The sequence below is a fragment of the Lithobates pipiens genome, unplaced genomic scaffold (assembly GCF_037356315.1).
Source record: "Lithobates pipiens isolate NorthernLeopardFrog02 unplaced genomic scaffold, aLitPip1_a1.2 Scaffold_22, whole genome shotgun sequence".
Lineage (NCBI taxonomy): Eukaryota > Metazoa > Chordata > Amphibia > Anura > Ranidae > Lithobates > Lithobates pipiens.
Window position 1 is genome coordinate 345,476,132 of NW_027507784.1, and position 17,662 is coordinate 345,493,793.

General features: G+C 47.8%; 1 protein-coding gene across 2 annotated transcripts in view; it reads right to left on the bottom strand.

Annotated features, from left to right (window-relative positions):
- SEMA5B (semaphorin 5B) overlaps positions 1 to 17,662 on the bottom strand; it is a 492,183-nt gene that overhangs the window by 465,128 nt on the left and 9,393 nt on the right. The window contains exon 1 of one of the 2 annotated variants that reach the window (XM_077449726.1): positions 3,841 to 4,209. The exons of the other annotated variant lie outside the window; for it this stretch is intronic. The gene's annotated coding sequence lies outside the window, so the exon portion shown is untranslated. Of the gene's footprint in view, positions 1 to 3,840; positions 4,210 to 17,662 lie in introns of those variants that run through there. 2 annotated transcript variants of the gene reach the window in all.

Below are 17,662 nucleotides of genomic sequence, written 5' to 3' on the forward strand. Positions count from 1 at the left end.
TGGGGGGGCTCATTCACACCAGAGCAATGCTGGGGGGGCTCATTCACACCAGAGCAATGCTGGGGGGGCTCATTCACACCAGAGCAATGCTGTGGGGGCTCATTCACACCAGAGCAATGCTGGGGGGGCTCATTCACACCAGAGCAATGCTGGGGGGGGGGGCTCATTCACACCAGAGCAATGCTGGGGGGGGGGGCTCATTCACACCAGAGCAATGCTGGGGGGGGCTCATTCACACCAGAGCAATGCTGGGGGGGGCTCATTCACACCAGAGCAATGCTGGGGGGGGCTCATTCACACCAGAGCAATGCTGGGGGGGCTCATTCACACCAGAGCTATGCTGGGGGGGCAATGATCATTTGCAGAGTTGTGCTGTTGGTTCATTCACATGAGCGCAATGGAAAGTCCAATGGGACAAAGTAAAATTTGCTGTTCTATAACGCGGCATCCACCATCTGATTGGTGGTCATGAACTCGGGTCCAATTCTCTCCTCCTCCTTGGTGCTGGTTGGCACATCGGGTTACAATGGCATCTCTTTCAGAAAAGAATAACACGTTCCTGTGCAGAAGTAGAATAAACGATCAGACTTTTGCGCATGGAACGCTCAGGTGCGAGCCTCGCCCCAACTCTGGTTTAAAAGAAAAACAATTCCATGCAAGTTTGTATTCCTAACTCAGAAATGTCCTCTGCAATGGAGCAGTGTACATCACCGCAACTAACTGAGGGGGAAACGGAGAGGTTCAGGAGCTCACCGATGGATGTAACAAAGGGGCAAAAAAAAAAAAACACAGTAATTAAATTTCATGAAAAATAGATTGCAGGGCCATTCAGTGGTGGATTATGTTTTTTGGAGGTCTGGGTCACTTTAAGAAAAGAGCACTTTAACCTGCAGCAGTTTACAATGTATCAAGTTTCCTCCCAGGCTGCAGCAATATTACAATGTAACAAAACTTTCTTCCTGGGTTCTGCCATACTAAACATAGCAAAGCCAAAAGGTTTAGGCCCCATTCTTTACACCTAAGTAATGTAAATGTACTTCTTCTTTTGCACGTTTTTCACGCATTAACGCACACTTTGCGTGGTGCAGCAGATGGACATCTCCTCAGCCTAGGCAAAGTCACCGGAGAAGGGAGACTGAGAAGATGCTTCCCCCAGCCTGCAGCAGACTGATTATATTTTCTCCAGCCTAGGCAAAGTCACTGGGGGATTGGAGACTAAGGAAATGCTTTTTCCTGCCTGCGGCAGACTGATGACATCATCTCAGCCTAGACAAAGTCACTAACTTGAGCTCAAGAACAGCTTTTTAATGATAAAAGGTGGAGCTTTACTGAACAGCGATACAATTGTAATATATTGTGACATGTCTGAAATTTGTTCCTGTGACCCAAGAATTCCAAAGGAAACTCTGCAGCATCAGAAAATGCAGTCTTCTTCTTTTGGGTAAAGCAAACGGTGGTCATTATAACCAGAGAAGCAGATTTGAGTCGTCTCATCGGATTCGGTTTGTGTAACATTTCAGCCTTCTGGGAGTTAATTGGAGGATATAATTGTATCCATGTGGCAGCATCTGTGTGTGGTCACCGTGGTGAAGGCGGAGGGGGAAAGGGCGGCACTCGGGGTGCAGGGAAATGCAGCGGTCGCAGGATAGGATGTGCTTGTAGCTGTTTTTTTCGTTTTATTGATGGTTTCCAGTTCTCCAGCACCTGCGTTGTGACAGCGCCAGGAAACGGGTGGGAAACATCCTCGTGTGGATTTTCAGCTTTTAGGAAGTGACCCCAGGGCTCGGCTTCTGGCAAAAACAGCGAGCAGATGAGCTTGACGCCACTTCGACCTCTCCCGATCGGAATGTCATCGCGCTACAAGTTAGTGACACGTTTCAGGATATATGGACCCCGATCCTTTCACCCTACTCATCCCTGTTAACCCCACATCTGCCAACTACACCGCCATCCATCATGTGATCACTTCCATAGATCTGGCACTGCTGTGTCTCTCAGAATTCATCCAGAAGTTCCAAACACAACAATGAAGGTTATAATGATCAACCCAAGCGATCCCACCATACACAATTCAATCCGATCCCGATCCTATACTCACCACAACCCAACCGATCCCAATCCTACAGCCAACACAACCCAACTGATCCCGATCCTACAGCCAACCACAGCCCAACCAATCCCGATCCTACAGCCAACCACAACCCAACCGATCCCGATCCTACAGCCAACACAACCCAACAGATCCTGATCTTACACCCAACACAACTCAACTGACCCTGATACTAAAACAAACACAACCAATCCCAATCCTACACCAAACACAACCCAACCGATCCTGACTACAACCAACAGAACCCAATCGATCCCGATCTTATACCAAACACAACCCAACCGATCCCGATCCTACAGCCAACCACAGCCCAACCAATCCCGATCCTACAGCCAATACAACCCAAACAATCCTGACCTTACACCCAACATAATTCAACTGACCCTTATCGAATAACCAACACAACCAATCCTACATCAAACACAACCCAACTGACCCCACTCCTACAACCAACACATCACAGTGGATCCCGATCCTACACCAAACACAGCCCAACCGATCCCGATTCTACAACCAACATAACCCAACCAATCCCAATCTTACACCAAACAACTCAACTGACCCGATCCTACAGCCAAAATTCAACCAAACCCAATCCTAAACCAAACACAACCCAACCCAACCGATCCAACACCCAACACAACCCAACTGATCCTACAGCCAACAAAACCCAACCAATCCTACATCCAACAAAATCCAACCAATCCTACATCCAACAAAACCCAACCAATCCTACATCCAACAAAACCCAACCAATCCTACATCCAACAAAACCCAACCAATCCTACATCCAACAAAACCCAACCAATCCTACATCCAACAAAACCCAACCAATCCTACATCCAACAAAACCCAACCAATCCTACATCCAACAAAACCCAACCAATCCTACATCCAACAAAACCCAACCAATCCTACATCCAACAAAACCCAACCAATCCTACATCCAACAAAACCCAACCAATCCTACATCCAACAAAACCCAACTGATCCCGATCCTACACCCAACACATCCCAAATGATACTGATCCTACACTCAACTCAAGGATTAACCCGAATCACGGTCAATCAATGTTTAGGGTTGACAGATCATTTGAATTAATCTTTCACAGAAAATTTGTGAATTTATGTATAGCTCTATAACCAATGATATTATATATATTAAACATATGTTTATGTTATATGCGTTTATATAATAAAGAATACATAACACTATATATATATATATATATATATATATATACACACACACACACACACACACAAGAATATATATAATATATATGTGTATCTTTGTATCTAATTATTGCTATCTGAAAAGTCCCCAGATCGGACAGAAGGGTATTTTTTTAGGTTTATAATATTATTATTGCACAATATTTCGGTATGTTGGTAACAATGTACTTTTGTTTCCCTTCTAAAATAAATTATTATTGTTAAATTTCCTGTAAAATAAAGAACACTAAACACGGAAATACAATTATTAAAATAATACAGAATTTATACAGTGCCTGACAATTTACGCAGCACTTTACAATATAAAAGGGAAGCAGTGCCGTTACAATCCAATAAAAAATACAAGAGGATTACAACAAACCATTTTCCCGTCTCCTATGTCTCTCTCTATTGTTCGGCCCGGGTCCTCAGATTTTATGAACTGTCCTCATGTCCATAAATTCTGGGACAGGATCCCGCACGGAGCCCCAAGCCAGAAGGACTCATCTACTCACCGCTCGCCCGGAGAGAGTGGCCTCCTTCCACGCCAGGTGTTCCCGATTTTGCAGAGGAGGTTGCGTCCTTCTCTCCCTCCAGTGCCCGGGGGGAACAGACACTCAGCTACTATTTAAAATCTCGTTCAGATTTTCGGAGTCGCTCAGTGACGTCCCTGACAATCCTTCCGGAGTCTGGTTAACCCCTTCTGTGCCGCAGACCAGCATGGAAGGGAGAGGGAGACGGAACGCTGGCGATGGGAGCTGGGAGGGGGCTGCGGCGAGCGCAGAGTTATTAGCGGTTTGGCGCACGTGTGTTTTGGCGAACGTTGAAGCCACAAGTAACAGGGAGTGATCGACGCATCGGCCTTCAGAGCCCCAGAGGAGCCTTTTTCTGGAAGGGGCTGCGATCCTGGCGGCGTCCGCGCTCGCAGCTGCACAATGACATTATCCGAGCGAGAGAGAAAAACGCTTCATTCCAGAGCTCAGCTCATCCCCCCCCCCCCCCACAACAACTCATCAAAACCATCTGACATGGGGTACCCGGGGGGAGGGGGCGTCACCATATCCAGCAATGATTGGATCAGACAATGATCTTATGTCTATGGCCATTGCACGACTGATTTTGGGGGTGTTGGGGGGGGGTAGTAATCCAAAATCTGAGGGGGTCGGGGTCCAGAGTTACGATGATTTTATGGTTAAGTTGAGGTTTAGGATTTTCGGTTAAAATCTATCGAACTTGTCTGGGGCCCCATTCACACCTAAGCTCCAAAACGCTGGAGGAGAAAAAAAAATCAAAGATTCTCTATGGAGACGGTTCACATGTCCACACCATGTCGCCTGAAGCTCATAAAAAGTTTTTTTTTTTTTTCGCAGCTCGAATCGGGCAGATTTTAGGCATTTTGCCGTGTTTTTATTCTCATAGAAATTAATGAAAACGTGCCATTCACTTTTTTTTTTTTGTACGATTTTCTTCTCAAATGAACAAAAAAATTAAATAGTACTAATATATGAATAAAGAAATACACAAATAACTAAAAATAATCATACAGTACTTAAATAAAATAAATATGTAATATTACAGAAATAATTAACCCTAACCTTAAATAATATATAAAAATACTTAAAAACATAAATCACATTATTATTAATACTACTACACACCCAAAATATATATACTGTATATATATATATATATATATAATATTTTTATGGTAATGGGTTAGGATTTAGGGGCTATATATATATATATATATATATATATATATATATATATATATATATATATATATATATACACACACACACACACACATACACACACATATACATATATATATATATATTTTTTTTTTTATAAAAAAAAATAAAATGTAATACTACTACATTTATTTTATTTATTTACTGTTAAGGTGTTTAGTTTTTTTTTTTGTTTTTTTTTTAAGGGTTAGGGGTTCATTTTCTTATTACAACTTAGTATTCATTTATTTACTAACGATTTTATGTATGTGTATTTATTTTCACATTTATGAATTAAAGTAGTAGTAGTAACACCCTAACAAAAAAATAATAAATAAATAACCCCAACTCCTAATCCTAATGAAAAAATAAAAAATAAAATAAATAATAATAATAAAAAAAAAAAAAAAAAAAAAGACATAAAAGCTCATGGAAAAGCTAAGAAAGCTGAAATGCCTAGTAACGGATGACGCAACAGATAATAGTTTTCTCTATTGGCTAATAAAAAAAACAAAAAACACCAAAGCCCAAAAACGCTGTATAAAATGAACAAATTTTGCATAAAAACGTGCCAAAAATCAGGCAAAAAAAAGGCAGAAGAACGCTACGCTCACATGCGAATGCAGCCTTAGTGTTTTGTTATATCTTTTCCAGAAAATTTCTGTTGATCCTGCCAGAAATGTGGTAATCTGATGGCTTCCTGGGATCTGTGACTGTTACCAATTCCAGTGTTCTGGAGCACCACCGATTGGTCACACCCAGACATCCATAATAATATTTTTAGGGCTCATTTACTCTTACGGTATGGGGGGGGGGGGGCAATAACAGTAGCTTAACCACTTCCTGACTGCCCACATTCACCTTTTTTTGCCACTTCCCATCAGAACGCGATGCAGAAAACTGGCGCTCGAGGCGCATTGCACCGCATTCAAAACGCACTCCGTATACGATCTGCAGCGGGTGTCAGTGTTAACGACGTTGCAAACGCAGCGCGTTGGCCTGCACCGGATCTCATGGTACAGTAGCAGTTGGTGCGGTCCAACGCAATGAATGAGCTGAAATCGCACTGCACCCAGATCGCATGCGAATCGCACAGGGGTGCACAGCTCATACCTGTGCGATTCATGGTGTGAACCGCAGCCGCCACATTTTCATTCTCAGGATTAAATATATTTTAAAAAAATGGCGTCTACCTACCAAAAAACATTCGCTGAATTAAGGGCGGCGCGCGACTTGCCCCAAGCCACTTCAGAAACGTGCAGAAACCTGAGAATCGTTATTTCCCAGGAGGCAAAAATGATTCATTTTGACCCTCATAGGCAGTTTATGGGGCCCTCCAGAAAACAGCAACAGGGCCCCATCACCAACAAGCTCCGCCCCTAACAAGCCCGCCCCCGTCCGATAACCTCCAGAGGTCGCCGTCACGAGCGCTGAACTTTGCACGCTTTTCTGTTTGGCAGACGCAGCGTTTGCCGGGATCAGTCATCCCGCTGACAGGACGAGAATTGCACGGCTCACCGTAAATCGCATAAAATATATATTAAGCCAAATCTTTTCTGACAACGTTCCGGACATAAAAGGAGTCAAACGGAACAAGATGTCCTAGATTTGAAGAAATCCATCAAAGATATTCAGGAAGAATAATATTCCGCGTTACAAAGTATCCGCGTCGGATCGCTGGTGCGATGAAGAGGAGAAAACGCATCAGAGGTGAAAGAAGAACGACGGCGGTCTGAAAGGAAAAGATCTCTGAAAATAAATAAATTGCATCAACTTGTTTCATAAATCTCTAATGATAGAAAATGTATAAAGCTTCAACACAAGGCGAGTTCCCACTCATCCCAAAAACGCACAGAGCAGCCGCTCATCCCAAAACGCACAGAGCAGCCGCTCATCCCAAAACGCACAGAGCAGCCGCTCATCCCAAAACGCACAGAGCAGCCGCTCATCCCAAAACGAAAAAAAGCTCCCGCTCATCCCAAAACTAAAAAAGCTCCCGCTCATCCCAAAACTAAAAAAGCTCCCGCTCATCCCAAAACTAAAAAAGCTCCCGCTCATCCCAAAACTAAAAAAGCTCCCGCTCATCCCAAAACTAAAAAAGCTCCCGCTCATCCCAAAACTAAAAAAGCTCCCGCTCATCCCAAAACGAAAAAAGCTCCCGCTCATCCCAAGACGCACAGAGTTGCCGCTCATCCCAAGACGCACAGAGTCGCCGCTCATCCCAAGACGCACAGAGTCGCCGCTCATCCAAAAATGCACAGAGTCGCCGCTCACCCCAAGACGCACAGAGTTGCCGCTCATCCCAAGACGCACAGAGTTGCTGCTCATCCCAAGACGCACAGAGTCGCCGCTCATCCCAAGACGCACAGAGTCGCCGCTCATCCCAAGACGCACAGAGTCGCCGCTCATCCCAAGACGCACAGAGTCGCCGCTCATCCCAAGACGCACAGAGTCGCCGCTCATCCCAAGACGCACAGAGTCGCCGCTCATCCCAAAATGCACAGAGTCGCCGCTCACCCCAAGACGCACAGAGTTGCCGCTCATCCCAAGACGCACAGAGTTGCCGCTCATCCCAAGACGCACAGAGTCGCCGCTCATCCCAAGACGCACAGAGTCGCCGCTCATCCCAAGACGCACAGAGTCGCCGCTCATCCCAAGATGCACAGAGTCGCCGCTCATCCCAAAACGCACAGAGTTGACGCTCATCCCAAAACGCACAGAGTCGACGCTCATCCCAAAACGCACAGAGTCGCCGCTCATTACATCTTCCACTTTGTTGTTATCACGTAAAGTGACATTTGTAACATTTTGTGATATTCTGTAGCAATGATATGAGAAGAGAGCTCAGCGATGGAGGTTGTCGCATTTTGTGCGGCTCTCAGCAATCCATTTATCTGAATGGTCTGCGGCATGTGCGGGGAAATGCCGGGGGAAAGGTCCCTGCAACCATTTAAAATCACAGCTGCACAGAGATTGCATTGCGGCTTTTGCAACATGCGGTTTCCCACAAATCATGCTGCATGTTCATATACTTGGGGGGGGTAAGAATGTCACCCCTGTGCATCTGCAAAAGAGCAGCGCGTTTCAGGTTATGGGAACTCATGCATTTTAAACGCTGTCCCCCAGCAGTGTGAACCTAGCCTTGGAATGCTATTGGATCAGACGATTCATGTTCTGAAGGTCTCAAACACTGATTATATGCGAGAACCCCAGCGGGGTCAGATGCAGGGGGCAGCCCTATTGAAAGTAATGGGGGGGGGGGTTGCTGGCTCCCGCAGCTAATCGCAGCCACTCAGCGATCGCAAGCGAAGGATCAGCCCTGGACACAGACTCTGCGGTCGCAGTGGTCTCTTCTGTTATAAATGCTTTTCCCTGTCTGTCAGCAATAATGTATACAGAGCCACGCATGCGCAGCTGAAAGTACATTTTGGATTGGCTGGGTATGACACATACACACTTATATTGGTTCAAGCTGGACCAATGAGACTATGCATAATATGCCATATCTGTTATTCAGCTTGGCGCCATGGTTTAACGTGAATCGCTATAACATATACACTAGGGACCCATTTATAAAAAGCATGATTAAAGCCCGACTCCTTTCAATTTTTTTTTTCATTTTCAGTTGATATGACACCCCCAGTACCAGCTAGTAAAGAAAAAAAAAAAAATAAAGAAAAAAAAACACTGGCTGTTATACTCATGTCCCCTGCAATGCTTATTTTTGGCCACAAGATGTCCTCAGTTTTCCTGGATGAATGACACCCAAAGGCTGAAGACAATACAGTAAATGCAGGGCGTCATGGGCCCGCCCCCTTAGAGGGCGTCACCAGGAAACCCTTGATTCATTGTGTGGCACTGAGTTTCTCGGGTCCGTACCATGCTTGGCATTATGGAGGACCACCTAGGAGAAAGCTTAACAAGGAAGACGACTCTGAAGACTAAAAAAAATGCTTACATAAAAAAGAACAAAAAAAAGGAGGGGGAGGGCATTAGTTGGCAGGGGATTAGAGCTGGGCTTTAAATGCTGATCATACACTGGAGAAGCATGTAGCCAGTGAAGTCAGGATCTATTCCGTGTCACTAATAGGGCAGTTGGATAGTTACAAGAGCCAAATCATTGGCATTTTCAAAATTAGAGGTCAACATAGGCTGCCTCCACATTCAATGGCCTATCTATGCGTCTGACCTCTGCACTAAAAGGACAGATGACAATGAAGGCGAGGAGCGCCGCAGTCCTACACATTCTCCTTACATCGTCCGTCAAGGCCGAGGATCCCCAGAGCAGCAATACCAACACCTAACACAGAATTTCATACACCTCGGACTCAGCGCACCGTTTCACACAATTAATAAATCGGAGCCGCCAGCGAGAGAAAATTCCAATTTAATAGAAGTCCCCGGCAAGTCAGGACGAGAGATGTGGCTGCGGGGCGTTCCATGCAAATGTCTCCAATTCCGCAAACCAGCATGCGATTAAACCCTCCGGTCAGCTCATTCAACGTCCATCGCCAACGACTCTCCTACAAAACGAGTGAATGGAAGCCAGAGAGAACGAAAAAAAAGGGAAAATAGCAGGAAAATCCCGAGGTCATAAAAAGCGATGGGAGACGGATCGGGGGTGGGATCGGGAGACGGATCGGGAGACGGATCGGGGGTGGGATCGGGAGACGGATCGGGGGTGGGATCGGGAGACGGATCGGGGGTGGGATCGGGAGACGGATCGGGGGTGGGATCGGGAGACGGATCGGGGGTGGGATCGGGGGTGGGATCGGGGGTGGGATCGGGAGACGGATCGGGAGACGGATCGGGAGACGGATCGGGAGACGGATCGGGAGACGGATCGGGAGACGGATCGGGAGACGGATCGGGAGACGGATCGGGAGACGGATCGGGAGACGGATCGGGAGACGGATCGGGAGACGGATCGGGATGGAGGCAGGAGAAGGATCAGGAGTGGGATCAGGAGAAGGATCTGGATGGGGATGGGAGAAGGATCAGGAGTGGGATCAGGAGAAGGATCTGGATGGGGATGGGAGAAGGATCAGGAGTGGGATCAGGAGAGGGGATCGGGATGGGGACGCCGAGCGCAGAGTGAAGTCTGTTTACTAACATTAATGTTTGTTTAGAACGTCTGCAGGAAGTGCGATCTATTTATATCCATTTATAGAACACAAACAGATACTTTGTATTTTCCTGAGAAGCATCAAATCTGACAGTTCTGGCTTTTTATAAAAATGGCTCCAGGCGATTTCTCCGCACGCGTCTCCAGATTTCATCCGCGGTGAATATCATTCGGCCGATAATTGCACCAGATAACAATTTATAGACTTTCAGTTTTATTCAAGACAAAAAAAATAAAATTATCGATGATCCACATTTGTTTCTTTCAATAGAAGGAATTGGAGAATAACGATTTGCTGGGTTTGCAGTTTATGGCCCGGTTCACACCAGTGCCGCCTGTCATGTGACTTTGGACAAAGTTGCATGACAAGTCGCAGCCCATTCATTTCAAATGAACCCCATTCTAATCTATGCGACTTAAAAGTTGCAGCCACTGGATAAAGGTTCCTGCCAAGGCAGCTGATAAGGCAGCACAGCCCCAGGTCTCCCCGTAAAGAGGACCTGTCATGGCTCATCTTATTACATATTCAGAGTAGAGGCCAGGGGTGGGGTCAAAGGTTAAATCATTTCTAACAGCGGCCCTGGTTCCTGTATTATTTTGATGGGACATCCTTGCGACTTGAGTGACAAGAGAGTCCAAGTCACACTCAAAATTAGTAGGAACGGATCCCAAGTTAACATATGGGTGATTTGGAATCATGATGGGGCACTATCCTCCACTGACACCAATGATGGGGCACTATTATTCCTCCCACTGACACCAATGATGGGCGCTAGTCCTTCCACTGACACCAATGATGGGACACTATTCCTCCCACTGACACCAATGATGGGACACTATTCCTCCCACTGACACCAATGATGGGGCACTATTCCTCCCACTGACACCAATGAAGGGGCACAATTCCTCCCACTGACACCAATGAAGGGGCACTATTCCTCCCACTGACACCAATGATGGGGCACTATTCCTCCCACTGACACCAATGATGGGGCACTATTCCTCCCACTGACACCAATGATGGGGCACAATTCCTCCCACTGACACCAATGAAGGGGCACTATTCCTCCCACTGACACCAATGATGGGGCACTATTCCTCCCACTGACACCAATGATGGGGCGCTATTCCTTCCAGTGACACCAATGACGGGGCTCTATTCCTCCCACTGACACAAATGATGGGGCACTATTCCTCCCACTAATGCCAATGATGGGGCACTATTCCTTCCAGTGACACCAATGACGGGGCACTATTCCTCCCACTGACACCAATGATAGGGCACTATTCCTCCCACTGACACCAATGACGGGGCACTATTCCTCCCACTGACACCAATGATGGGGCACTATGCCTCCCACTGACACCAATGACGGGGCGCTATTCCTTCCAGTGACACCAATGACGGGGCTCTATTCCTTCCAGTGACACCAATGACGGGGCACTATTCCTCCCACTAACACCAATGATGGGGCACTATTCCTCCCACTGACACCAATGATGGGGCACTATTCCTTCCAGTGACACCAATGACGGGGCTCTATTCCTTCCAGTGACACCAATGATGGGGCACTATTCCTCCCACTAACACCAATGACGGGGCACTATTCCTCCCACTGACACCAATGACGGGGCACTATTCCTCCCACTGACACCAATGACGGGGCTCTATTCCTCCCACTGATACCAATTGCGGGGGCACTATTCCCCCCACTGACACCAATGATGGGGCACTATTCCTCCCACTGACACCAATGATGGGGCACTATTCCTCCCACTGACACCAATGATGGGGCACTATTCCTTCCACCGACACTAATGATGGGGCACTATTCCTCCCACCGACACCAATGATGGGGCACTATTCCTCCCACTGACACCAATGATGGGGCACTATTCCTTCCACCGACACTAATGATGGGCCACTATTCCTCCCACCGACACCAATGATGGGGCACTATTCCTCCCAGTGACACCAATGATGGGGCACTATTCCTCCCACTGACACCAATGATGGGGCACTATTCCTCCCACTGATAGCAGAACGAATGGCAGCACCGCATTTTCACTGCAGGTGGTTGCGGGTATTGCTGTGGTTCCACAGAAATGGATGCAGAAGCTGTACAGACACACACATGTGAAAATCTGACATGTGGGCGGGGAGGGCACGGATCTGATCGCACAGTGCCTGTGCCTTTAAATGACTTTACGCATGTATGTGACACAGATTGGCCCCCCTGCTGCAGCCTCCCACCTTGTGACTGGCTAACAAAGTTGCAATGTTGTAGCTCGATCCCTGGGGGAGGGGAGACTGAGGAAATGCCTCCTCCTCCTCCTACAAAGTTACAATGTACAGTCTGATCACTGGGGGAGGGGAGACTGAGGAAATGCCCCCCCCCCCCCTCATATTCCAATCACACAGAGACATGAGGCGGTGGCACGGAGTGGTCTGGTGACGGGGAGGACATTTTATTCTATATAAAGAACACCCGAGGAGGCCGGGAAAAGACGGCTAAATCAGGATGAGGATGACGGCGCGCTGACAGCGGTGACTCATCCCGCCCCAGCAGTGTGCGGAGACACTCACACTTCCCATCTATACTGTCTGTATATACTGAGCTATGGGGGGGCTTCCCCTCTACACAGGATACACTGTATACAGAGATCTACTATATACTGTATATATCCTGCACAGGGGATACCGAGATCCCGTACACCATATACAGAGATCTACCATATACTGCACAGATATACGGCCCGTCTATTATTAGAACAATACATTGATGCCTAAGAGGGGGAGAGAGAAATGTAAAATACTTTACACAGTGTGCGGCCATAGCGAGTATATCATGTACAACACAGCAAAGAGAGCAGAGGAACCCGGAATATGTAACATACACAGAGCAATGGTGCAGAGCATACAATCTACAGCACAGCGGCCCTGTGCTTGTTATTTACCTATTCCTCCCACCGACACCAATGACGGGGCACTATTCCTCCCACCGACACCAATGATGGGGCACTATTCCTCCCACCGACACCAATGATGGGGCACTATTCCTCCCACCGACACCAATGATGGGGCACTATTCCTCCCACCGACACCAATGATGGGGCACTATTCCTCCCACCGACACCAATGATGGGGCACTATTCCTCCCACCGACACCAATGATGGGGCACTATTCCTCCCACCGACACCAATGATGGGGCACTATTCCTCCCACCGACACCAATGATGGGGCACTATTCCTCCCACCGACACCAATGATGGGGCACTATTCCTCCCACCGACACCAATGATGGGGCACTATTCCTCCCACCGACACCAATGATGGGGCACTATTCCTCCCACCGACACCAATGATGGGGCACTATTCCTCCCACCGACACCAATGATGGGGCACTATTCCTCCCACCGACACCAATGATGGGGCACTATTCCTCCCACCGACACCAATGATGGGGCACTATTCCTCCCACCGACACCAATGATGGGGCACTATTCCTCCCACCGACACCAATGATGGGGCACTATTCCTCCCACTGACACCAATGATGGGGCACTATTCCTCCCACCGACACCAATGATGGGGCACTATTCCTCCCACCGACACCAATGATGGGGCACTATTCCTCCCACCGACACCAATGACGGGGCACTATTCCTCCCACTGACACCAATGACGGGGCACTATTCCTCCCACCGACACCAATGATGGGGCGCTATTCCTCCCACTGACACCAATGATGGGGCACTATTCCTCCCACCGACACCAATGATGGGGCACTATTCCTCCCACCGACGCCAATGATGGGGCACTATTCCTCCCACTGCCCAGCATGTCTTGGAAAGTGTTTAATTCCACTGGCCCCCCTATAGTCTAAACCACAGTAAACTGGCCCTTGAAAACCCCTGGTCTAGAAATTAATTTATAATATATATATATATATATATACACACACACACACACACACACACACACCTCCGGGGCAGGAGAGGCAGGAATAGGGGACTTCATTTAATCCGATTTTATTTGAAAACGCTTTAAATATTTTTGTGTCATGAAAAAAAAAAAAATCACCACCTCATGCGTAATAAACCGGGAAGGAGTTGGGGGAGGGGAGCAGTTTGGCATCTTGGCCCTGGGCACTGGGTGACCTCGTCTCTGCACTGGTTTCACCACATTTCTATGAAAGTAAAAAATAATCTGTCAAAATATTCTATAGATATGATCGCAACAATGTATTAAAAATGACTTCCTTCTGTATGTTCGCCAAAAATAAAAAATAAATTGCTGAATATAGATACCACCCTAAACCGGCTGTCGTTGGTTATGTGCCGCAGAAAGGATTCGGTGAACCATCAGAAATTCTATCACCGAATTCTCTCTCATTTACACCCCCCCCCCCCCCCCCCCCATCTGACACTTCACATCACAACTTGTGCATTAAACGTATTAAACCACCAGATAAATATTAGGAAGCACATAGTGAATGTCGACGACGGCGAATCTTCATGTCGGTTCCTGAACACCGGATCAGAGACAAACTGGTTTCATTCTGAGAATCTGTTTTTGTGCGCACAGCTTGCAATCTGATGCAGACAGCGCAGTCTATTCACAGAGCACAACCAGACCCGGATGATGGAGGTTTTCATGGGAAGTATTAGAAACACAATAACTCACACAGTGGCTGAGATCCCGGATTAGCCTCCCCGTGACAGAGATTACAGGAAAATCTCACCGACAAGAGCCGATACAATACAGAGCTGGGTCAGGAACACAACCCCCCCATCCTCTCCCACAGATAACACCATCCCCATTATCAACTCACAGCCAATATTATATCTATGGGGAAGAGCTCTACACTGGAATATTCTATTTGTATTCCCACACTACCTATTATGAGGGGTTCTCACCATCCCTGTGCTGAGTTCCCGGGTCTGTACACCCGCTATGCCCATTATGAGGGGTTCCCACCATCCCTGTGCTGAGTTCCCGGGTCTGTACACCCGCTGTGCCCATTATGAGGGGTTCTCACCATCCCTGTGCTGAGTTCCCGGGTCTGTACACCCGCTGTGCCCATTATGAGGGGTTCCCACCATCCCTGTGCTGAGTTTCCGGGTCTTTACACCCGCTGTGCCCATTATGAGGGGTTCCCACCATCCCTGAGCTGAGTTCCCGGGTCTGTACACCCGCTGTGCCCATTATGAGGGGTTCTCACCATCCCTGAGCTGAGTTCCGGGGTCTGTACACCCGCTGTGCCCATTATGAGGGGTTCCCACCATCTCTGTGCTGAGTTCCTGGGTCTGTACACCCGCTAAACCCATTATGAGGGTTCTCACCATCCCTGTGCTGAGTTCCCGGGTCTGTACACCCGCTGTGCCCATTATGAGGGGTTCCCACCATCCCTGTGCTGAGTTCCCGGGTCTGTACACCCGCTGTGCCCATTATGAGGGATTCCCACCATCCCTGTGCTGAGTTCCCGGGTCTGTACACCCGGTAAACCCATTATGAGGGGTTCTCACCATCCCTGTGCTGAGTTCCCGGGTCTGCACACCCGCTGTGCCCATTATGAGGGTTCTCGCCATCCCTGAGCTGAGTTCCCGGGTCTGTACACCCGCTGTGCCCATTATGAGGGGTTCCCACCATCTCTGTGCAGAGTTCCCGGGTCTGTACACCCGCTGTGCCCATTATGAGGGGTTCTCACCATCCCTGAGCTGAGTTCCGGGTCTGTACACCCGCTGTGCCCATTATGAGTGGTTCCCTCCGTCCCTGACCTGAGTTCCGGGTCTGTACACTGGTTGCATTCCCCGCACATCTGTTCAGGGACAGATCCAATGATGATCTGTGAAAACTCAATGTGTCAATGTATGACATAAGTAGCAAAAACACATCAAACCTTTGTGAAAATAAAATGCTAAACCAGCGCAGAGACACAATAGATTCTTAGAAAAGCACGTATGAATACAGAGACTCAAGAAAAGAGCAATCTGACATGCAGCAGTTCACAAAGCAATATACTCGGCGGAGTCTCGGAAGGATTTATTCACCTAAAACCCCCAAAAATTAATAAAACTTCCTCTACTCCCATTTCCTAGGCCGCTCTGTTAACCTGATGGGGAGTGGGAAATGCAATTTAACCCCCTGAGCAAGTAGGAGTCTAGTAAAATCAATGTATTAATTTAGGCAGCAATGTAAAATAAAGCTTCTCTGGTGCCCCCCCCCCCCCCATTTTGCTGATGAGGCCTGGGCCCAGTACAAGAGGATTGGTTGTACTGTCTTATCTGCAGCCTTGGGTCCAATGAGGTGCTACAAGCCTGCATGCTACATCTTCGGCTTTCATAGAACTAAAGGTGTCAGCATGCCCTACAAGCCTCTGCACAGCTAGTTTATCAAGTTCCAGGACTTGCTGATACTTGTAGTCCCTCTATTTTGTTTGCTATACAGTAATATTTTGCACACACACACACACACACACAACATCCTACATGCATCAATGTCCTGCAGGCACAGAGGAGAGAGCGGCGCCGTCCGCTGGCTGGTGCTGCCCCCTTATGTTACTCCCGTTAACAACAAGGCTGACAATAAAGCATCCACACAAAGGCAATTACCAACCCCGAGAACATCAGAACGCGATTTCCCCCCGGACACGCTGAGCATTTGCAGCGACAGAATCCCTTTTCTTAGTCGCGCCGTGACATATTGGCCATCCTGCAGGCGCAGCGGACACCCCAGCTAGACTGCAATGCCCAGAAACGTTCAATCCTTGCGTTCTGCATGCCGGATGTCCCGAAAAAAAAAAAAAAAAAAAAAAGCAATTTCAGACACACGTGCGGTGCAGAGCTGAGTGACAATCTACTCCCAGGTGGGCACAGCCGGTCCTTTGTTCTGCTGGCGGATTGTACGGATGAAGCGAAGGGACCACCTTGATGCTGGAGGAAGAATAGTCATGCAGTTAAACCCCCCCCCCCCCCCCCATCTTTGCCCTGTGACAGAGGTCCTCCTAGGTCACCGCCGTCAACTGCCAAGCACACACAAAGGACTGACCTACCTGGGATTAGGGGTCAGGGTCAGCCACTTCCCCCCCCCCCCCCCCGCCCCCTCTGCAGACCTTTAAATCCCAGCCTACAGCAATACACCACCCCCCCACACACACACCTCATTATTTCTGCAACAAAAGCTGAAAACTCAGACTGCTTTTTTTTTTTCTGCAGGTGAGGATCTTGAAAAACAGGAACCGCCAGGGGGACTACAAGTCCCAGCATGCACTGGATGTAGGGCATGCTGCGACTTGTAGTTCCTCCTCAGCCCTCAAATTCCTGCGTTGTCTTTTATCAGCGGCGAGAGCACTGCAAGGCACGACCTGATTGGAGCCCGGCTCCGGAATTTTTTTTTTTTTCTGAATGGATATCTGATATAAACCACATGCGGCGTTTATATATCCGAGAGCAGGGCCACCTTAAAAGCATCATGG